This window comes from Pongo abelii, chromosome 8 (genome assembly GCF_028885655.2).
Source record: "Pongo abelii isolate AG06213 chromosome 8, NHGRI_mPonAbe1-v2.0_pri, whole genome shotgun sequence".
In the NCBI taxonomy this organism is placed as follows: Eukaryota; Metazoa; Chordata; class Mammalia; order Primates; family Hominidae; genus Pongo; species Pongo abelii.
Genome location: NC_071993.2, coordinates 105685337 through 105700576, shown reverse-complemented (window position 1 = coordinate 105700576; position 15240 = coordinate 105685337). Strand labels below are relative to the sequence as shown.

The window sequence follows — 15240 nt, the reverse complement described above, 5'->3', positions numbered from 1 at the left end:
AGCCAGAACTGAATTAAAAAAAAACAAGCAAAAGGGGAAACCCCTTATAAAATCATCAGATCTTGTGAGACTTATTCACTACCATGAGAACAGTATGGGGGAAACTGACCCCATGATTCAATTATCTCCCACTGGGTCCCTCCCACAACACATGGGAATTATGGGAGCTACAATTCAAGATGAGATTTGAGTGGAGGCACAGCCAAACCATATAATTCTACCCCTGGCTCCTCCCAAATCTCATGTCCTCACATTTAAAAACCAATCATGCCTTCCCAACAGTACCCCAAAGTCTTAACTCATTTCAGCATTAACTCAAAAGTACACAGTCCAAGGTCTCATCTGAGACAAGGCAAGTCCCTTCTGCCTATGAGGCTGTAAAATCAAAAGCAAGTTAGTTACTTCCTAGATAAATGGTAGATCAGGCATTGGATAAATACAGCTGTTCCAAATGGGAGAAATTAGCCAAAACAAAGGGGCTAATGGCCACATGCAAGTCTGAAATCAAGCAGGGCAGTCATATCGTAAAGCTCCAAAATGATCTCCTTTGACTCCATATCTCACATCCAGGTCACGCCGATGCAAAAGGTGGGTTCCTGTGGTCTTGGGCAGTTCTGCCCCTGTGGCTTTGCAGAGTACAGCCCCACTCCTGGCTGCCTTCATGGGTTGGCATTGAGTGTCTGGAGGTTTTCTGAGGTCTACAGGGTGGTGGCCCTCTTCTCACGGCTCTGCTAGGCAGTGCCCCAGTTGGGACTCTTTGTGGGGGCTTCAACCCCACTTCTCCCTTCCACACTGCCCTAACAGAGGTTCTTTATGAGGGCTTCACCCCTGTAGCAAACTTTTGCCTGGATATCCAGGCATTTCCATACATCCTCTGAAATCTAGGCAGAGGTCCCAAACCTCAATTCTTGACTTCTGTGCATCGGCAGGCTCAATACCACGTGGAAGCTGCCAAGGCTTGGGGCTTGCACCTTCTGAAGCCACAGCCTGAGCTGTACCTTTGCCCCTTTTAGCCATGGCTAGAGTGGCTGGGATGCAGGGCACCAAGCCCCTAGGCTGCACAGAGAAGGGAGGCCCTGGTCCCAGCCCACAAAACCATTTTTTCCTCTTAGACCTCTGGGCCAGTGATGGGAGGGATTACTGTTTAGGTCTCTGACATGCCCTGGAGACATTCTTCCCCCTGTCTTGGCAATTAACATTTGGTTCCTTGTTACTTATGCAAATATCTAAAGGAGGCTTGAATTTCTCCTCAGAAAATGGGTGTTTCTTTTCTATCACATCATCAGGCTGCAGTTTCCCTTTTAAGACTGAATGTTTTTAACAGCACCCAAGTCATCTCTTGAATGCTTTGCTGTTTAGAAATTTCTTAGCTGGGCATGGTGGCTCAGGCCTGTAATCCCAGCACTTTGGGAGGCCAAGGTGGGTGGGTCACCTGGGGTCAGGAGTTTGAGACCAGCCTGACCAACATAGTGAAACTCCATCTCTACTAAAAATACACAATTAGCTGGGCATGGTGGTGCATGCCTGTAATCCCAGCTACTTGGGAAGCTGAGGCAGGAGAATCACTTGAACCTGGGAGGCGGAGGTTGCAGCGAGCCAAGATTGTGTCATTGTACCACTGCACTCTAGCATGGGCAATAAGAGCGAAATTCCATCTCAAAACGAAAAAAAATTCTTCTGCCGGATACCCTAAATCATCCTCCTCAAGTTCAAAATTCCACATATCTCTAGGGCAGGGACAAAATACCACCAGCCTCTTTGTTAAAACATAGCAAGAGTCACCTTTACTACAGTTCTCAACAAGTTCCTCATCTCCATCTGAGACCATCTCAGCTTGGATGATTTCTTTCTTTGTTTTTTTGAGATGGAGTACCACTCTGTCACCCAGGCTGGAGTGCAGTGGCATAATCTCGGCTCACTGCAACCTATGCCTCCTGGGTTAAAGCTATTCTCCTGCCTCAGCCTCCTAAGTACCTGGGATTACAGGTGTGTGCCACCATGCCCAGCTAATTTTTTGTATTCTTAGTAGTGACGGGGTTTCACCATGTTGTCCAGGCTGGTCTTGAACTCCTGACCTCAAGTGATCCACCTGACTCAAACTCCCAAAGTGTTGGGATTATAGGCATGAGCCACCGTGCCTGGTCCTCAGCCTGGATTTCATTGTCCATATTATTATCAGCATTTTAGTCAAAGCCATTCAACAAGTCTCTAGGAAGTTCCAAACTTTCACACATTTTCCTGTCTTCTTCTGAGCCCTTCAAACTATTCCAACCTCTGCCTGTTACCCTGTTTCAAACTTGCGTTCTCATTTCGGGTATCTTTACGGCAGTGGCCCACTACCCGGTACCAATTTACTGCATTAGTCCCTTTTCTTGCTGCTGATAGAGATATATCCAAGACTGGGTAATTTATGAAGAAAAAGAGGTATGGTACTCTAATAGTGGATACGTGACATTTTGCACCTTTCAAAACTCACACAACTGTACAACACGAAGAGTAAACCCAAATGTAGACTATGGATTTCAGTTAATAATGATGTGTCAATAGTAGTTTATCATTTGTAACAACTGTATCAGACCAAAGCAAGATAATAATGGGAAATTGTGTGTGTTTGTGTGTGTGTGTGTGTGTAAGGGACAAATTATATGGGTACTCTTTGTACTGTCTGCTCGATTTTCTGTAAACCTAAAATTGCTCTAAAAATAAAAATAAAGTTTATCAATTAAGAAAAAAGTGTGAGTCATGATGAAGACCTACTTCTTGGAAATATGAATATCATTTGCAGGATTGTTTCACTCATATTAAGGACAACACAAGAAGCAGTTAGAAGAATATTTTGGACAAAATATTTCATATCTCCAAAGAGGATATACAAATGACAAGTAAGTACGTGAAAAGATGCTCAACATCATTAGCCATCATGGAAAAGCAAATCAAAACCACAATTAAATACCACTTCACACTTACTAGGATGGCCAAATTTTAAAAAGGAAAAGTAAAGTAACAAATGTTGACAAGGTTGTGGAGAAACTGAAACCTTCACACACTGCTGGTGGGAATGCCAAATGGTACAGCCACTTTGGAAAATAGTCTGGTAGTTCCTCAAAAAGTTAAACATAAAATTACCAAGTAACCCAACAATTCTACTTCTAGATATATATCCAAGAGAAATGAAAACATACATCCATACAAAAACTTCTACATGAATGTTAATAACAGAATTACTTTTAATAGCAAAAAAAGTGGAAACAACCTAAATGACCATCAATTGATGACTTGATATATGAAATGTGACAAGTACATACAAAGAAATACTATGTGCTACAAAATGGAATGAAGTACTGATACATTCTACAACATGGATGAACCTTGAGATTATGCTGAATGAAAGAATCCAGTCACAAAAGACAATACATTGTATAATTCCCCTTATATGAAGTGTCCAGAATAGACAAACCTACAGAGACAGAAAGAAGATTAGTGGTTGCTTAGGGCTGGGGAGCCCATGAGGGGTGAGGGGTGACTGCTAAAAGGCACAGAGTTTTTTCTGGGATGATTAAAGTGTTCTAAAATGTGTTGTGATGGTTGCACAACTGTGTGAAAATACTAAAAACCATTGAATTATGCACATTAAATTGGTGAATTGTATGTGTTTTATATCTCAATGAAGCTATTTAAAAAGAATAACGTGTTTGTCTTTTATTTTAAAGGGTATAAAATGCCTATTTCTTGCCACTGGTTGATTACAAAGACTTAGTGTTACTCCCTTAGAGGTTTATATTTGTAATTATCAGCAATATTGTCATCCTATATTTGCATAGTATTTAGTTTAGGTAGCACTTCCAAATATACTCTTCTATTTGGACCTCAGAATGGTAAATAAAGTGCCTGATAAAGTATTACACAAATGAAGAAACATATTCGAAGAGGTGAAGTGAATTGCTAAAGGCAGCACTAAGTACCAAATCTATGTCAGGAACTTGGGAAATCTAATAGAAAGTGAAGTACTTTTTCTACTACCCTATGGTTATTACTTTTTAATTTATGTTTAGATTTCTTGGCTTTCTTCACTAGGTTAGAGAGATACATTGGTAAATAACAGGCCAGTCATGGTGGCTAATGCCCTTAATCCCAGCACTTTGAGAGGCCAAGGTGGGCAGATTGTTTGAGCTCAGGAGTTTAAGACCAGCCTCGGAAACATAATGAAACCCCATCTCTACAAAAAATAAGCAGAATGTGCTGGCGTGCACCTGTGGTCTCAGCTACTCAGGTGGCTGAGGTGGGAGGATCACTTGAGCCCAGGAAGTCAAGGTTGCAGTGAGCCAAGGTCGCACCATTGCACTCCAGCCTGGGTAACAGAGCAAGACCCTGTGTCACACACACACACACATACACACACACACGTAAATAACAGATGAATATAGCTGCCTACATCCTTATAGAAGAGATAGATATTAAATAGAAGGACCTGAAAACAGTTGCTCTTCCCTAGTGACTAATGATGTTGGGCACCTTTTCATGTACTTACTAGCTATTTCTACTTCTTAATTTGTGAAATATCAGCCCAAAGCTTTTGCTCTTTTAAGTGGGTTATTTATTTTCTTATTGAATTTTAAGAGTTCTTTATATATTCTGGATACAGTATTTTTTTAAAAATTCAAGTATATGATTTGCAAATAATTTTTTTACTTCGTCTTTTGTAACTTGATGGCATCTTTTAGTCCAAAAGCTTTGAATTTTGATAAAGTTCAATTTATGAGTTTTTATTTTATGGATTATGCTTTTGGTGCTATAATCTTTGCATAATCCAAGATCACAAGGAGTTTTTCCCTATATTTTCTTCTAAAAGTTTCATTGTTTTAGCTCTTACATTTGGCCCTAAATCTGTTAGGAGTTAATTTTTGTGAACGTTGTGAAGTAAGGCTATAAATTAGTCTTTTTGCATGTGGATATAGAGATTCCCAGTACCATTTATTAAAAAGACCATTTTATCCCCATTTACTTACCTTGGCACCTTTTTAAAAAAAAATCAATTGACCATAAATAGTTTTATTTCTATACTCTTAATTCTGTCCCGCTGATCTGTATGTCTTTCCTTATGCTAGGACTACATTGTCTTAATTACAATAGCTTTACAATGAGCGCTAGAATTTGGAAATGTAAATCCTCCAACTTTGTTCCTTTTTTTTTTTCAAAATTAATTCGGCTATCCTGGGTGTTTGCATTTCCATGTAAAATTTGGGATTAGCTTGTTAATTTCTTCATTAAAGCCTTCTGGAATTTTAATGGAGATAGCATTGAATCTATAGATCAATTTAGGGAGAATTGCCATCTTAACAATACAAAATCTTCCTATCACAAGCTTAGATTGTCTCCCCATTTATTTAATTTTTAATTTATCTCAGCAATGTTTTGTAGTTTTCAGTGTGTAAGTTTTGTACTTCTTTTGTTAAATACTTGTTCTTAAGTATATTATTCTTTTTGATGCAATTGGGAATGGAATTATTTTTATGATTTCATTTTTGGATTGTGTATCAATAGTACTTAGAAATATAATTGATTTTATTGTTATTGTATCCCCTCCAACCTTGCTGAATTTATTCTTTAGATTTTGTATTTTTTCCCCTCCTGTGTGTGGATTCCTTAGGATTTTCTGTATGTAGGATCGTATTGTCTGAGAATAATAACAGTTTTACTTCTTTCTTTCCAATTTGGATGCTTTTTATTTCTCTCCCTTGCCTGACTGCACTGGCTAGAATCTCTAGTACAAATGTTGACTCTTAAGTGGCAAGAGCAGACATCCTTGTCTTCTCCTTAGTCTTAGGGGCACACAGTCCATATTTCACCATTAAGTATGATATTAGGTCTAGGTTTTTCTTAGATACCCTTTATCAAGTTGAGGAAGTTCCCTTCTATTCAGTTTGTTGGTAATATGTATCAGGAATGGGTGTTGCATTTTGTCAAACGAGTTTTGGTGGTGGTGTTGCAGCTATTGAGATGATAATTTAGTTTTGGTCTTTTGTTCTATTACAATGGTATTTTACATTAGTTAAAAGGCTTTAATATTAAATCAACCTTGCATTCCTGGCGTAAATCCCACTTGGTCATAGTGTATAATACTTTTCATATGTTGCTGGACTCACTCTGTAAATATTTTGTTGGGGATTTTACATCTATGTTATGAGGAATATTTGTCTGTAGTTTTCTTGTGATGTCTTTGTTTTGTTGTTGTTGTTGTTGTTGTTTTTGAGAAAGAGTCTCACTCTGTCACCCGGACTGGAGTGCAGTGGCACAATCTCAGCTCATTGCAAACTCCACCTCCCAAACTCAAGCGATTCTCCTGCCTCAGCCTCCTGAGTAGCTGGGATTACAGGTGTGCACCTCTAATGCCTGGCTAATTTTTGTATTTTTAGTAGAGACAGGGTTTCACCATGTTAGCCAGGCAGGTCTTGAACTTCTGACCTCAAATGATCCACCTGCCTCAGCCTCCCAAAGTGTTGGGATTACAGGGGTGAGCTACTGCACCCAGCCTCTAGTGATGTCTTTGACTGGCTTTGGTGTCAGGGTAATATTGGCCTCATAACATAAGTTGAAAAGTGTTCCCTCTTCCTCCATTTTCTGAAAGAGTTTGTAAAGCATTGGTGTTTCTTATTTAAATATTTAATAGAATTCACCAACTAATCCATCCAGATCTAGGCTTTCTTTGTGGAAAGATTTTTAATTACTACCTCAATGAGTTTTCGTTGTTGTTATGTGTCTATATAGATTTTCTGTGTCTTATTTAGTCAGTTTTAATAATTTGTGCATTTTTTTTGAAATTTACCATTTTATTTAAGTTTTCTAAATTATTGGCACAAAGATTTTCATAGTAGTTCCTTATCAACTTAATTACTGTGAGATCCTTTAGTGGTGTTCCCTTTTGGTAATCTGTGACTTCTCTCTCTCTTTTTTTTTGGTCGTCAGTCTAACTAAAGGTATATCAGTTTTGTGGTCTTTTCAAATAACCAACTTTTGCCTTCCCTGAATTTTCTCTATTTTAAAAATATCATTGATATCTACTCTAATTTTTATTATTTCATTCCTTTGTTTTGCTTGGGTTTAGTTTTCCTTTCTTTTTTTCCTTTCTTAAGGTGGAAACTTAGGTTATTGATTTGAGATCTTTGTTCATTTCTAATATAGGTGCCTAAGGCTATAAATTTCCCCCTAAAGCATTGCTTAAGCTGCATCCCGTATCTTTTTATGTATTTTATTTTCATTTTTATTCCACTTAATTTTTTTATTTCCTTGTGATTTCTTCTTTGACCAATGGATTATCTGTTAAATTTTCAAATATTTGGGGATTTCTCAATTTTTGTTGAATTCCAGTTTAATTCTATTGTGATTAAAGCACATCCATTGTATGATTTTAATCCTTTTAAATTTATGAGATTTGTTTTATGTCTTGCAATATGATCTGTCCTGAAGGATGTTCTCTATGTACTAGAAAAGAATATGTATCCTGCTGTTGTTGGGTGGAGTATTCTGTAGATGGCAATTAGGTAAAGTTAGCTCATAGTGCCAATCAAGCCTTCTATATTCTTGCTGATTTTTGTATCCAGTCGTTTCATCTATTATTAAGAATGTAGTGTTGAAGTCTCCTTCCATTGCTCTTGAATTTTCTATTTCTCTCTTCAATTTTGTTTAATGTATTTTGGTGGTGTTGTTAGGTATATATGTTTCTAATTGTTATATCTTCCTGATATTGAGACCTTTCTTCTCATTATAAAATGCCTCATATTATCTCTAGTAATGTTTTTATCTTAAAATCTATTTTTTCTGATTTTTAGTGTAGTTATTTCTGCTCTCTTATGGTTACTGTTTATATAGTCTACATTTCTTAATTAAATAATTAATTTATTTATTCTTTGAGACAGAGTCTTGCTCTGTCACCTGGGCTGGAGTGCAGTGGCGCAATCTCAGCTCACTGCAAACTCCACCTATCGGGTTCACACCATTCTCCTGCCTCAGCCTCCCAAGTAGCTGAGATTACAGGTGCCGGCCACCAAGCCCGGCTAATTTTTTGTGTTTTTAGCAGAAACGGGGTTTCACTGTGTTAGCCAGGATGGTCTCAATCTCCTGACCTCGTGATCTACTCATCTTGGCCTCCCAAAGTGCTGAGATTACAGGTGTGAGCCAACATGCCACAGCCTACATAGTCTAGCTTTTAAAAAAAAATTTTACCTTCAATCTGTTTATGTTTTTGAATCTGAAATATGTCTCTTATTAGGATCTATTTTTTATTCAGTCTGATAATTTCTGCTTTTAATTGGAGTATTTAATCCATTTCCATTATTTGAGGTTGTTGATATAATTGACTTTACATGTGCCATCTTGCTGTTTTCCATTTATCTCATGGCATTTTTGTTCTTCTGTCTCACTTTTCATGCCTTTTTGTGTAAAAGAAATATTGTCTAAGGTACTGTTTTCATTGTTTTGTTCTTTCCTTTTCTTTTGTTTCACATAAGGCCCTGCTCTGTTGCCCAGGCTGGAGTGCAGTGGTATGACTACAGCCCACTGTAGCCTCAGCCTCTTGGGCTCAAACGATTCTCCCACATCAGCCTCCTGAGTAGCTGGGACTACAGGTGCATGCCACCACACCCAGCTAATTTTTTAAATTTTTTGTAGACATGGGGTTTCACTATATTGCCTAGGATGGTCTTGAACACCTAGGCTCAAGCAGTCCTCCCACCTCAGCCTAGCAAAGTGCTGGGATTACAGGTGTGAGCCACCACACCCACCCTGTTTTGTTATTTTCATAGTAGTTTCTTATCACAATACATCTTAACTCATCACAATCTATTTTCAAGTAATACTAACTTAATTCTAGGTTGGTTTGTTTGTTTTGAGACAGAGTCTCGCTATGTCACGCAGGCTGGAGTGCAATGGTGCGATCTTGGCTTACTGCAACCTCTGCCTCCCAGGTTCAAGCGATTCTCCTGCCTCAACCTCCTCAGTAGCTGGGATTACAGGCACCCAGCACCACACATGGGTAATTTTTGTATTTTTAGTAGAGACAGAGTTTCACCATGTTGGCCATGTTGGTCTCAAACTCCTGACCTCAGGTGATCCACCCACCTCGGCCTCCCAAAGTGCTAGGACTACAGCTGTGAGCCACCATGCCTGGCCCTTAATTCTAGTTTAATACAGAAACTTACTTCAGTGCAGTTTAATTCCCCAGTCCTTTGTGCTATTATTATTCTAAATATTATATCTTTATATTTTATAAGCCCAACAATACAGTTGTATATTTTTGTTTTATGCAACTGTCTTTTAAATCAGTTAAGAGAAGAAAAGAGTAATAAATATTTTTTACAGTTATTCATGTAATTACCTTTATTTATGTCTTTTATTTCTTTGTGTGATTTTGAGTTACCATCTGGTATCATTTTATTCCAATCTGAATGACTTCCTTTCTTATTTCTTATAAGGCAAATTTGCTCACAACAAAATCTCTTCTGTTTTTCTCAGAATGTTTAACTTTGCATGCAGCTTTCAAGGATAGTTGGCTGCATATAGAATTCTTGGTTATCAGTTTTGTTTTGTTTTCTTTCAGCATTTTGAATATATCATCCTACCGTCTTCTGGCCTCCATTTTTTTCTGATAAAAACTCAGCTGTTAATCTCATTGTGTTCTCCTGTATGAGATTAGTCATTTAAGTTCAATAATTTTCTTTGACTCTTTTTTATAATTTCTTTTTCTTTATGTATATTTCTATTTGATGAATCATTAACATTATACTTTCCTTTAGCTCTTCATTATTTTTAGTTTTTTTTTTTTTGTTGTTGTTTTTTGTTTTTTGTTTTTTTGAGACAGTGTCTCACTCTGTCACCTAGGCTGGAGTGCAATGGTGCAATCTTGGCTCACTGCAACCTCCGCCTCCCAGATTCAAGCAATTCTCCTGCCTCAGCTTCCCAAGCCAAGTAGCTGGGACTGTGGGCACATACCACCATGCCCAGCTAATTTTCATATTTTTAGTAGAGACAGGATTTCACTGTGTTGGCCAGGCTGGTCTTAAAATCCTGACCTCAAGTTATCCATCTGCCTCGACCTCCCAAAGTGCTGGGATTACAGGCATGAGCCACTGTGCCCAGACTCTCTTTAGTTCTTGAACATATTTATAATAAGTCTTTGTCTGCCAAGTCTAATATTTAGGCCCTCTAAGAGGCAGTTTCTATGTTTTTTGCTGGTTTGGGTCAAACTTTTCTATTTTTTTCATGTATAATAGGTTTTTTGTTGAAAACTACACATTTTAGATACTATACTGGACCAACTCTGAATTCTGTGTTTCCATACCATAAGTCCTGGACTAACTCTGTAGAGTCTTTCTCCCTTGAATCCTGTAGCTACTGATATCTCTTAAGTTTTTTTTATTTCTTAATCATTTTTTAATTGTTAAGACAAGTCTCCTGGGGGTTGCACTTGAGTCAACATAGCTTAATGGTGAGCTGAGGATTGATCAGAGGTTTTGCTTAATTCCCTTGAGCCAGTAAGCCTTCCACCTTTTGCCAGTGCATCTCTGTGTTGGTTGGGAAACACATTAAAAATTTAGGCCTTTTACAAGTCTAACTGGGATTTTACTTTCAGTCATGCCTTCTGATGTTTCCTTTATAAGTGTCCTAGATTTCATACTTATCTGGAAATGTGTGGATAGCTAGGTATCCTCCTACTATCCACACTACTATCCTGTAGTCCCTCCTAAGCATATTTAGCCTTCTAGATTACAGCGGGTATGTGTGAGATTGTCAAGGTTCACTGTGGCTGCCTTATTCCCCAAATTTTCCTATTATATTTCTTTTTTTAATTATTATTATACTTTAAGTTTTAGGATACATGTGCACAACGTGCAGATTTGTTACATATGTATACATGTGCCATATTGGTGTGCTGCACCCATTAACTCGTTATTTAGCATTAGGTATATCTCCTAATGCTATCCCTCGCCCCTCCCCGCACCCCACAACAGTCCCCGGTGTGTGATGTTCCCCTTCCTGTGTCCATGTGTTCTCATTGTTCAATTCCCACCTATGAGTGAGAACATGCAGTGTTTGGTTTTTTGTCCTAGCGATAGTTTGCTGAGAATGATGGTTTTCAGCTTCATCCATGTCCCTACAAAGGACATGAACTCATCATTTTTTATGACTGCATAGTATTCCATGGTGTATATGTGCCACATTTTCTTAATCCAGTCTATCATTGTTGGACATTTGGCTTGGTTCCAAGTCTTTGCTATTGTGAATAGTACCACAATAAACATACGTGTACATGTGTCTTTATAGCAGCATGATTTATAATCCTTTGGGTATATACCCAGTAATGGGATGGCTGGGTCAAATGGTATTTCTAGTTCTAGATCCCTGAGGAATTGCCACACTGACTTCCGCAATGGTTGAACTAGTTTACAGTCCCACCAACAGTGTAAAAGTGTTCCTATTTCTCCACATCCTCTCCAGCACCTGTTGTTTCCTGACTTTTTAATGATTGCCATTCTAACTGGTGTGAGATAGTATCTCATTGTGGTTTTGATTTGCATTTCTCTGATGGCCAGTGATGAGCATTTTTTCATGTGTTTTCTGGCTGCATAAATGTCTTCTTTTGAGAAGTGTCTGTTCATGTCCTTCGCCCACTTTTTGATGGGGTTGTTTGTTTTTTTCTTGTAAATTTGTTTGAGTTCATTGTAGATTCTGGATATTAGCCCTTTGTCAGATGAGTAGGTTGCGAAAATTTTCTCCCATTCTGTAGGTTGCCTGTTCACTCTGATGGTGCTTTCTTTTGCTGTGCAGAAACTCTTTAGTTTAATTAGATCGCATTTGTCAATTTTGGCTTTTGTTGCCATTGCTTTTGGTGTTTTAGACATGAAGTCCTTGCCCATGCCTATGTCCTGAATGGTATTGCCTAGGTTTTCTTCTAGGGTTTTTATGGTTTTGGGTCTAACATGTAAGTCTTTAATCCATCTTGAATTAATTTTTGTATAAGGTGTAAGGAAGGGATCCAGTTTCAGCTTTCTACATATGGCGAGCCAGTTTTCCCAGCACCATTTATTAAATAGGGAATCCTTTCCCCATTTCTTGTTTTTGTCAGGTTTGTCAAAGATCAGATAGTTGTAGATATACAGCATTATTTCTGAGGGCTCTGTTCTGTTCCATTGTTCTATATCTCTGTTTTGGTACCAGTACCATGCTGTTTTGGTTACTGTAGCCTTGTAGTATAGTTTGAAGTCAGGTAGCATGATGCCTCCAGCTTTGTTCTTTTGGCTTAGGATTGACTTGGCAATATGGGCTTTTTTTTGTTTCCGTATGAACTTTAAAGTAGTTTTTTCCAATTTTGTGGAGAAAGTCATTGGTAGCTTGATGGGGATGGCATTGAATCTATAAATTACCTTGGGCAGTATGACCATTTTCATGATATTGATTCTTCCTGCCCATGAGCATGGAATGTTCTTCCGTTTGTTTGTATCCTCTTTTATTTCCTTGAGCAGTGGTTTGTAGTTCTCCTTGAAGAGGTCCTTCACATCCCTTGTAAGTTGGATTCCTAGGTATTTTATTCTCTTTGAAGCAATTGTGAATGGGAGTTCACTCATGATTTGGCTCTCTGTTTGTCTGTTATTGGTGTATAAGAATGCTTGTGATTTTTGCACATTGATTTTGTATCCTGAGAGGTTGCAATCCTAGTCTTGGATAAAACAGACTTTAAACCAACAAAGATCAAAAGAGACAAAGAAGGCCATTACATAATGATAAAGAGATCAATTCAACAAGAAGAACTAACTATCCTAAATATATATGCACCCAATACAGGAGCACCCAGATTCATAAAGCAAGTCCTGAGTGACCTACAAAGAGACTTAGACTCCCACACAGTAATAATGGGAGACTTTAACACCCCAGTGTCAACATTAGACAGATCAATGAGGCAGAAAGTTAACAAGGATATCCAGGAATTGAACTCAGCTCTGCACCAAGCGGACCTAATAGACATCTACAGAACTCTCCACCCCAAATCAACAGAATATACATTCTTTTCAGTACCACGCCACACCTATTCCAAAATTGACCACATAGTTGGAAGTAAAACACTCCTCAGCAAATGTAAAAGAACAGAAATTATAACAAACTGTCTCTCAGACCACAGTGCAATCAAACTAGGACTCAGGATTAAGAAACTCACTCAAAACCGCTCAACTACATGGAAACTGAACAACCTGCTCCTGAATGACTACTGGGTACATAACGAAATGAAGGCAGAAATAAAGATGTTCTTTGAAACCAATGAGAACAAAGACACAACATACCAGAATCTCTGGGACACATTCAAAGCAGTGTGTAGAGCACTAAATTTATAGCACTAAATGCCCACAAGAGAAAGCAGGAAAGATCTAAAATTGACACCCTAACATCACAATTAAAAGAACTAGAGAAGCAAGAGCAAACACATTCAAAAGCTAGCAGAAGGCAAGAAATAATTAAGATGAGAACAGAACTGAAGGAAATAGAGACATAAAAAAACCTTCAAAAAATCAATGAATTCAGGAGCTGGTTTTTTGAAAAGATCAACAAAATTGATAGACCACTAGCAAGACTAATAAAGAAGAAAAAAGAGAAGAATCAAATAGACACAATAAAAAATGACAAAGGGGATATCACCACCGATCCTACAGAAATACAAACTACCATCAGAGAATACTATAAACACCTCTACACAAATAAACTAGAAAATCTAGAAGAAATGAATAAATTCCTCGACACATACACTCTCCCAAGACTAAACCAGGAAGAAGTTGAATCTCTGAATAGACCAATAACAGGCTCTGAAATTGAGGCAATAATTAAGAGCTTACCAACCAAAAAAAGTCCCGGACCAGATGGATTCACAGCCGAATTCTACCAGAGGTACAAGGAGGAGCTGGTACCATTTCTTCTGAAACTATTCCAATCAATAGAAAAAGAGAGAATCCTCCCTAACTCGTTTTATGAGGCCAGCGTCATCCTGATACCAAAGCCTGGCAGAGACACAGCAAAAAAAGAGAATTTTAGAGCAATATCCTTGAGGAACATTGAGGCAAAAATCCTCAATAAAATACTGGCAAACCGAATCCCACAGCACGTCCAAAAGCTTATCCACCATGATCAAGAGGGCTTCATCCCTGAGATGCAAGTCTGGTTCAACCTACGAAAATCAATAAACGTAATCCAGCATATAAACAGAAACAAAGGCAAAAACCACAGGATTATCTCAATAGATGCAGAAAAGGCCTTTGACAAAATTCAACAACCCTTCATGCTAAAAACTCTCAATAAATTAGGTATTGATGAGACGTATCTCAAAATATTAAGAGCTATTTATGACAAACCCACAGCCAATATCATACCAAATGGGCAAAAACTGGAAGCATTCCCTTTGAAAACTGGCACAAGACAGGGATGCCCTCTCTCACCACTCCTATTCAACATAGTGTTGGAAGTTCTGGCCAGGGCAATCAGGCAGGAAAGGGAAATAAAGGGCATTCAATTAGGAAAAGAGGAAGTCAAATTGTCCCTGTTTGCAGATGTCATGATTGTATATCTAGAAAACCCCATCGTCTCAGCCCAAAATCTCCTGTTATATTTCTTGCAAGTCTACAGGTTTATTTCTTGTACCTGCCAGTATCATAGTCCCAAGCCAACTGAGATGTTGGCCTCTCCTGGGGTATGCACACCATTCCAAATCAAATTAGCCTCCTCCAGCTGTGGAGCTGCTGGTTTGGGGAAATTATTCTCCCCTTTTAGAACTACCAAGGTAATGGAAGCTGGAAGAGGAGGCTTTGCTCAAAATTACTTCAATTAGCTACTTTGTTATTAATGAATATTAATATGTTTTCTGACTTTTTGGCAGTGAACATCTTTATGAAGATTTCACTTCTTACCATGTGTATTAGTTTTCTAGGCTTGCCATAACAAATTATCACAAATTTCATGGCTTAAAACAACAAAAATTGCTTCTCTGATATTTTAGGAGGCCAGAAATCTGAAATCAGAGCTTCAACAGGATTGGTTTCTTCTGGGAGTTTTGAAAGAGAATCTATTCCATGCCTCTTTCCTAGCTTCTGGTGGCTTCCAGCAATGCTTAGCCTAGCAACATCTCTCCAATCTTCATTGTCACATGGTATTCTTCTCTCTGTGTCTGTGTATCTGAATTTCCTTCTCCTTTCTCTTATAAAGACAGAA

General features: G+C 38.2%; 1 protein-coding gene across 2 annotated transcripts in view; it reads left to right on the top strand.

The window, feature by feature from the left end:
• The window catches only part of HPSE2 (heparanase 2 (inactive)), a 752987-nt gene that overhangs the window by 476835 nt on the left and 260912 nt on the right, over window positions 1–15240 (top strand). The gene's annotated exons all lie outside the window — the stretch shown is intronic.